Here is an 8,871-nt window from a genome sequence, read left to right on the forward strand (position 1 = left end):
CCTTAGAGAGGGGATATAAAGAGATGGTAACCTAAAAGTGATTATATTTTATCATTTTGTCAACCTATGTTGGACGCAATTGCTCTGGAAGAGCATTCATCACCTAGGATGCAAACCCTAGTGCTGAGAGCAGATTTGTTGGGATGTAGCCCTCAACAAGATCAAATTCGAAGGTTCTTATACATACAATTTGATCAAGGTAGGGGATCGATTTCTAATATTGCAGTCGCACTGTGCATGCAGTGGATTTTTAGGGAAGGTGGCCACTTTGGTTCAGCCTGGCGTTTCTTTATAGCAGCTCACCTGGATCCCATTTTCAGCTGGCATCAACCTTGTTTCAAGCACATCTGTATTGGTACTATTCTAAAATAAATCAGACTCTGCTGGTATGGTTTTAGAATCATTTCCAGATTAGTATGTATTGTTGCATATGATTTCTATCACTTCTATTTTATCAGTTACTATTATTTATTCATTGTGATACCTATATTTTGAAAAATACAAAAAGAAACAACATTCTTCTACAACTTTTGTCTAGCTCTATAAGATCAAAGAAAAATCTACAAGAAAATATAATTTATATAATTAAACATTATAGCAGCAGTAGAGCAAATATCCATTTGGGATATTTCATCGACAAACTTTTGTTGTGAATTCACCGTTGAAGATAAGACTACTAAGTGAGACTCTAAATTTTTTTTGAATGTTTGGTGTTCAATAGATTAGTCTTGCATGGAAATGAAAGACAATTGTTGATAAAATTGTTAATATTGCAGTGATCTAAGTGTTATTGTGTGTTAGCAATAGGGATGATTTGAGTGTCATTCTCATTTTCGGTTCTATTTCATTTCCATGTTTTATTGCATCTATTAGAGTAGCTTGCATGCTCATCCCCATGATTGGGAACAAAATATGTTTAATGGTAAACTGATCAAGTTAGAGTAATCTGAGTGTTGTTGTGGTTTGGTCAAGTAATCTCAATATTACCATCCTTGAATGTGTCTCATTTTCTTGTCGTTGTTTGTATCTTGTAGTGTACCCATGCACGTAGGAGTAGTGGAGTAGACGCATTGTAGACAGAAGTGTTGAAATGGATTTTAGTATTCATAGTCTTTGGTGCTATAAGTTGTCTAATTCATTCATCCTGCATGGGTTGCTTGTGGCTACGGGTATCCTAGTTAACACTTCTTCTTCGCCCTAGTTAAGAGCATACCCTGAAATAGTAGTAGTAAGATCTCATAAAAATAATATTCATTGCAAATCTTTGCACATAAGGGAGCTATACCTTTCAATTCAAAGGGCTGTGATAGAATCAATACATTGGCCCCTCTTTTGGTGATAGCATGTTCCTCTACCACACTAGGCGTAGAAGAGTCAAGGTGAAACCCAATCTAAGGAGAGACAAATTGGTAACCAACACAATGTTGACATCACATACTCAAGTTGTAATCTCACATCAACCATCTTGAGAAATCTACGAAGGAAGGAAATGCAACACACATGCACATGACACTCTCAACTAGCCATTTTTCCAAGAGTGTGGATTCAAGGGCAAATCCAATAATCAAAAACTAAAAGCACACAATGGTTACAATCGTGGGGCACTATCAATTCCAATGCTCAAATATTTCCCAACATGTCAACTAACACTTCTAGGAAGCATGCATATCAATACAATCCCAAAAATCCCAAAAAATAAAACTTAGAATTAAGCCATGAAATTGGAACTCATTTCTCCTCAGGGATCCAAAAACACATTTATGCAATAAAATTCTCACTTTGGACACATGCAAAAAAATGGGTAGCATAACACCAACAAAGCCACAATTTTCAAATCTAAAAACATGAAAAAACCCAATCAAGTAATAGAAAACCATGAAAAATTGGAAGAATGCTAATTCTCAACCCACAAATCTATTACTTTTAATACAAAGGGACATGAAAAAGATAGAAAGCCCTACCTCACATAAAGTGGCAATCATCAAAATAGATTAAAGAAATTGAATTCACTATGAAAATGAAAATGGCTCCATAGGAAGGTGAGGAATCATAGCATGAATCCCAATGAGCCACTACACACGAGAAACTAATAAAAAAATGAATCACAATTAGAAATTTAGTAACTCTATCCAAAATAACTTGGAGCAAAATCTAAATTTTCAACAAGAAAAAGTGAGGAAATGAACAATTTTCCTCAAATATAAGTCACTTTTTGCCAAAACGGCTTAAGTTAAATCACTTAGAAGAAATAAAATCCGCTAATACCTCCCAAACTAAATTAAACCAATTCTAATAAATAAACTTCAACTATAGAAAAGTAGTTATTAAACAAAATTAAATCCCTAAGGCAATTAAATCAGAATTTAATCTTAAATCAACTATGACAATTGTGGGAACTCTAAATGCACATGTACATAACTAGTCTATTACAAATACATAAAAAAATATAGACTTACAAACACATAGTGAAGGGATAATATAATAATCATGGATACATCACCCATATAAGGATGATATTGGCTCAATAATGAACAATTGGTGAAACTATCTCTTGTGTAATTATTACGGATAAAGATACACTCAAACCCTACAACTCAAGTATAATGATGTCTAGTATTTGTTCACTAAACATACAAACATTGAGTGTCATTTCTCATAGTATAAATAGTTGAAGCACATCTAGAAATAATAAAATATGCTTAATAAAACATTGACTCTCTAGTGATGCAAACAGACATATAGAATATTACAAAATTGGTTGTTTCATATTCTAATGCTCAATGTACATGGCACTTAGATAATAAAAAATGCATTTAAATTAAACATTTCATTTAAGTAACATTTTACAACAATATAAACATATTTCAATGTAATTTGGCCACTGGAATATCCAAGAGCATGTAAGCCCCAATATAACAATGAATCAAATATAATCATCATAATATCCTAATCCAATGTTCTCAAATGTAAAATAAACCAGAGGTAATCATAAAGTATCATATCGCACTAGACAACATCATCATGAAAATATGATCAAAGCAATAAATAACAACTTAATATAATCATATAGTAGAGTTATGATCCCGGCATCCAAAATAATGTATTGTCATCAACAAAACCACGGGAGGCACTATATCCTTCGACCGGGGCATAGGCTTATTCCTGGAAGCCTATAAAAAGATATGGTTTCAAACCTCTCGATTGTGAAGCATCCTCCCATCTAGAAAATTTATCATCACTTGAGTCCCATTAGACACTTTCCTTCTTGATGTCTCTATCCCTTACTGTCAACCTCTGATGCTAAAGAATGCAGATGTACTCCAAAGAAAGTTGCTCCTCCTCTACCTATAAAGTAGCCTAATCAAAAACATGGCCCACATCAAGAATATACTATCTCAACACAAAAATATAAAAAACATCATGGATGCACAATAGGTTAGGTGGAAATGTCAAGAGATAGGCAACAAGAACAATCCTTGCAAGGATCCAAAAGGTCTGACAAAATGCAGCACTAACTCAAAGCCTTTCCCATAACAAATGGGGCTCTTCCATTGTTGAACTTGCAAAAGCACATGGTCACCTACTAAGAAGTGACGCTCTAACTTAACGGTGTATGGCACGATTGGTCATACAAGGCTTGAAAAGGAGACATGTCAAAAGAACTAGTGTACCCTTTCTTATAGGCAAACTCAACCATGTACAAATAATCCCCCCACATTAATTGTTGATCCATCACATACATGTGAAGCATGCCCTCAAGATCCCAATCCACCCACTCCATTTGACCATCAATCTTGGGGTGATATGTTGAGCTAAAACTGAGTTGCACACCCAAAGCATGATAGAGAGATATCCACAATATGGAATTACACACTCGATCTTTATCTGAAACGATCCTACGAGGTATCCCATGCAACCGAATTATATCCTCCATGAACACATGTTATGAAAATAATAGTATAAGAAGCTCTTGTGGATGAAAAGTGAGTCACCTTTGACAACTTATCCATAGTAACCACAATGGCATCATGCTGACAAACAACATAGGTAGCTTGGTGATAAAATTAATAGATATAGCCTTCCACCTCCAATAAAAAATAGAATGTTTCTGCAAAAGGCATGTCAGATGTCAATCATGTGCTTTCACTCTGATACTCAAGGCATATAGCCACAAAATAGATAACTTAACACCTCATCTTGGCCAAAAGTACAATTTCCTAAGGTTAGCATGCTTCTTCTTGTTACATGATGTGCAAAATATTGTGCATGATGTGCCTCAGACAAAACTAGGGAATGAAGATCACCTGACACCAGCACATAAGTGTGCCTATGGTGCCACAATAGTACATTTGACTCCAAAGAGTAACATAAAAACTAGCTCGCAAGAGTATGTCTAGGCTCAATCTGTGCTCTAACTTTTTAATACCAAGTATCCCCAGGTAGAACCTCAGAAATATGGCTACACAAATCTATGGCAAATAAAAAAGCCAAGATCACATGCCTTCTCCTACTCAAGATATTTACACCATTCTCTTTCCCCTTGGTATAATAACCATCAAAATCATACCCACAAAGAAACTACGTCCAATGACATTGCCATGCATTTAGGTTCGCCTAAGAAAAAATATACTACAAGCTATGATGATCGCTATGCAACTCAAACCTATCACCCAAATGTCTCTAGTGCACTAGAACTTGCACAACCATTGTTAACTCTAAATTGTAGATGGATTAGTTCAACTTGTGATCTTTGAGTTTTTGGGACTCATATGATATCACTCATCTCTCTTGCATAACTTCTTCCCCCATACCCTTGAACGATGAGTCAATGCATACCATGAACTTACCTTAGGATATAAAACTACTAAGATAGGTGCCCTGGTCAAACACTGCTTTTGAGCCTGACTATGCGGACAAAAAGAAAATATTTCCTTTCCTCTAAAGAAAAGTGATAGGATGAACCAACATACATAAGTCCTTCACAAATTGGCAATAGTAACCCAACAAGCCCATGAACCTACGAACCATAAGAACACTAATCAGTATTATCCAATCTATAATAGCGCAGATCTTCGAAGGATCCATGGAAATACCCTCCCCAGAGATGATATGGCACAAATAGTTCACCTACGTGTGGAAGAACTTGCACTTGACCAAGTTACCAAATAATGGATGGTTGTGAAGATAGTACAAGAGTTGACACAAATGGCCCTCGTGCTCCTCCATAATCCTTGAATACACTAAAATGTCATCTAGAAATGCGTGGAAAAAATGTTATAGATAGGTGTGAAACATGCCAATCATCAAACACATGAACATCAGTGACGCATTGGTCAACCCAAAGGGGACAACCGTAAACTCATAATTCTCATATTAAGTGTGAAAAGTTGTGCAACAAATCCTAACTTAAGATCTATCTTCACGAACACTCTCGCTCTCTTCATCTGAACAAAAATATTGTCAATCCTCAACAAGGAATATAATGTCTTCACTTATGCCTTATTCAACTGTTGATAATCAATGCACAAACATAAGGATCCATCCTTCTTTTGAAGATGATTGGTACTCCCCAAGGGGAAACACTAGGATGAGTGTGGCCCTTTTCTAACAACTCCAATAACTACAACAGAGCTCACTCGGCTCCTAAGTGGTCAAATGGTAAGGTGCTTGAGTAATAGGCTCACCTCGGGGAATGAGATAAATACATAAATCTATGTTGTATTGAGGCAACATAACTAGAATCTCACTTGGAAACACATCCCCAAACTTACAAAGTAGTGGGTGATTGTCAAGAGAAGTGTCTCAGCTCTCAAAACCATAAATGTCACTAACAAATATTGTGAACAATTGACAACTCTGTTGCATACTTCACTTCAAGTGCATGGTTGAGATCATATGAATGAAATAGGTTGTTGGGCCCCTAAAAGATCAACATGGCCACTTGTGTCATCCAAACATTGTATTCACTTGTGTTAACTATCCATACACAACTAGTGGGAAGCTAACCAATCCATACCCAAATCAATTCCAGACAAACCCAAGCGTAGGATACAAATATCTACAATAGTGGTGAAAGTGCCTAAATCCAACACACAACCATAAATGAGGGATTCCACAACCATGCTAGAACCTATGGCTAACTCAACCTGCAAACTATCATCCTATTATGTTGTCAATGGCCCACGTCTCTCCACAAGGAAGGGTGAAACAAAGGAATCTAAAGCCAAGGTAGATATATCATATAACACACCTGAAGTTTCAACAGTGGTATCCTCGTGCTTAGCTTGATGACTATCAACTGCCATAAATACTCTATGGGATCTACCTACATCACCAACAATATGTCAGAACTAACCTGCCTCTGACTAGCCCCTAGAATAACTCTCTAAGGACATAATGCTACCTTATGGCCATGTTGTCCATACATGAAACATGCCCTTAAACTATAACCACGTCCAGCAAAAAATGCACTAGAATAATGGAAATGATCTCTATTAAAACTCAATTACACACTCTAAAATAGTTTCCAACAATTAGACTTACGATACTAGTTACGGCCTAAGGGTATTGGAGTACCTCACTCTACTAACACTGAGGATTTCACTACCAATGGTGTTGTTGGCAACTTGTCCTAGGTGGTGTTGAATATGCCCTAGAGGAACTTGCATGTTGTACTAGTGTACTCTGTGCACCAGATCCTATGCGCCTATACTCATGTCCTACTACCAAATCCCCTAGTTACATTTCCCTCAACCAATCTTGCCTTCTTGGTGGCATGGGAAAGTGTCTTGGGCTAGCACATACAGACATCTCCAACAATATGACCATTATGACACCGAATAAAATGTTGCACTAACACAAGCTCATCATGGGTGTAGTTAGAATGTTGTATCGGCTCAAAGAACCTATGCTCCTATTGACCATCACCATAATCCCCATTCAAAGATCATGAAACTTGTCAACACGTACCTCTCATGACTAGTTAGAAAGGAAATGCTCATGAAACCACTCCTAAAAAATCTCCCATAAGACAATTGTGATATCCAATTAAAGTTTTTGCTCCTGTATGCACCACCAAGTAGACGTGAAACACCTAAGGTGTATAATGGCACATTGAGTTCTAGCGTTGCTCGTATAAGGGTGCATAGCGAAACAACATCCAAGATTTAAGAGCCAAGTCTCAGTCTCGATACCATTACAAGATCTTTCAAATGTAAGTGGATGAGACCTTATAAGATCTCTCATGTAACCCACACGGATAGAATCCTTATCCACCACTACCTTGTCTCTCCTATGCTCTACTCTCAAATCAAGAGTACAAGAACATTCACGCTCTCTCATTTTCCCATACTCTCCACAATTAGATAGATGAGACTCCACATGATGAGATTTATCCTAATTGAGGTCTCAATCAAGTAACAAGGTCCTGCAACAACTGAACCAATTGGGCATTCTCATCATTACCATCGTGGCCCTATCTATGGTCATCATGGTGATCCTCATTCTTCTCTTCTTCCTAATGCCCTTCTTCGTGGTGTTCTCCCTTAAAATGATCCTCCATGTGGTCATCTAATGTCCATTCCATCAACCATTGCTACCCCTAAGAGGCATCCTTCATTGCAAAACAAGATATGGATCAAAATCACATATAATGTATCTAACAAATCACACTAGGGCTAATAGCAAGACTAGTAACTATAGATGAATACAACCACACATCACTCATGCCAACCTAGTGTATGAACATGGGCTCTGGTATAATTAAACTAATCCTCAAAATTTCTTGAAGTGGGTATTTTATATCCAATTGTTGATAATGACCCATGCCAAATTAATCGAAAACTCTATATAGAGACAAATCATATTTTAAACATTAAAAAATATCTTTGTTGGATGAAGGGAATTGTGGGCTATTATTTTAATATTGTTCAAGTAGGATGTTAATTACAAACAAATAATCTTCTTTGTATAGTGAAAAAGTAATGTGTATTTGAGGACTTGGAAAGCAAGAATATTATTGGTGCACCTGATCTCATTGGCATTGGCATTGTTTGTGAATCAACGAATGCCTTTGATTAAGAAGAAGATGATCATGAAGATTTAGATAGTCCATTAGATAATTGAAACCTAGTATGAGGTGCCAATCATTGAACATCAAACCATTGATACTTGAGCTCAATATTATTATTTTAAAACTTTGGTGTTGATATGATGATATAATTACAAGTTTATATTGTTTTTCTTATGATACCATGTGACAATCCAATCTTAATTTGTGCTTATAGGCTACATAATTATGTGTGAGCACAAAAACTTCTAGGTTGTGTGTGTGTAATTGTTATATTTTTTGTACTACCAAATTCAAACCCTATTTCAAAAAAAATTGTACTAATGAATTGGCTCTTTGAACCTGAACCTAAACCAATAACTTAGAAAATTTTGCAAAGAAAAAAAAAACAGAGTCATTTCTACCTTGAGAAGTTGTGTAAATTTAGAAGCTCTTCATGGAATGTGACTTTCCCCATCCACCAAAGCCTTAATGCAACTGCTGAGGGACAAGACTGTTTTATTTATATTGATCACTTCTACATACCTTGGCCTTAGTTGATCGGTCAGCCTAATTTGTAAGAGATAATTTGTCTGGTTAACCCCTCCTTTATTTAATGGTCCAACCCAACCTATAAAAAACAACAATAGATTTTGTTTAAAAAACATGAGCCGGGTGAGTGCAAAACCTTTCTTGGTATTAGATAATAGATAAATTTGGTGTAAAATAGAAATTCCATTAAGATTAAGTTTAAATCTCGGGGTGTGAATTCAAGGTTATAGGATAATATGGTTGAGAAATAGAAACCAAAAGACAAGGAACAC

At 36.2% G+C, this 8,871-nt stretch overlaps 1 long non-coding RNA gene across 1 annotated transcript; it reads right to left on the reverse strand.

Moving 5' to 3' along the window:
- Nucleotides 1–3,037: 3,037 nt before the first annotated feature.
- On the reverse strand, nucleotides 3,038–8,665 carry LOC149551168 (uncharacterized). The gene is made up of 2 exons (XR_016352699.1): nucleotides 8,594–8,665; nucleotides 3,038–3,345 (listed from the first exon to the last, which is right to left on the reverse strand). It is a non-coding gene; the product is annotated as an uncharacterized LOC149551168 (long non-coding RNA).
- Nucleotides 8,666–8,871: the final 206 nt, after the last annotated feature.

Source organism: Cupressus sempervirens, chromosome 6, assembly GCF_028749045.1.
Source record: "Cupressus sempervirens isolate cs-2001-9-10 chromosome 6, ASM2874904v1, whole genome shotgun sequence".
NCBI classification, from domain to species: domain Eukaryota; kingdom Viridiplantae; phylum Streptophyta; class Pinopsida; order Cupressales; family Cupressaceae; genus Cupressus; species Cupressus sempervirens.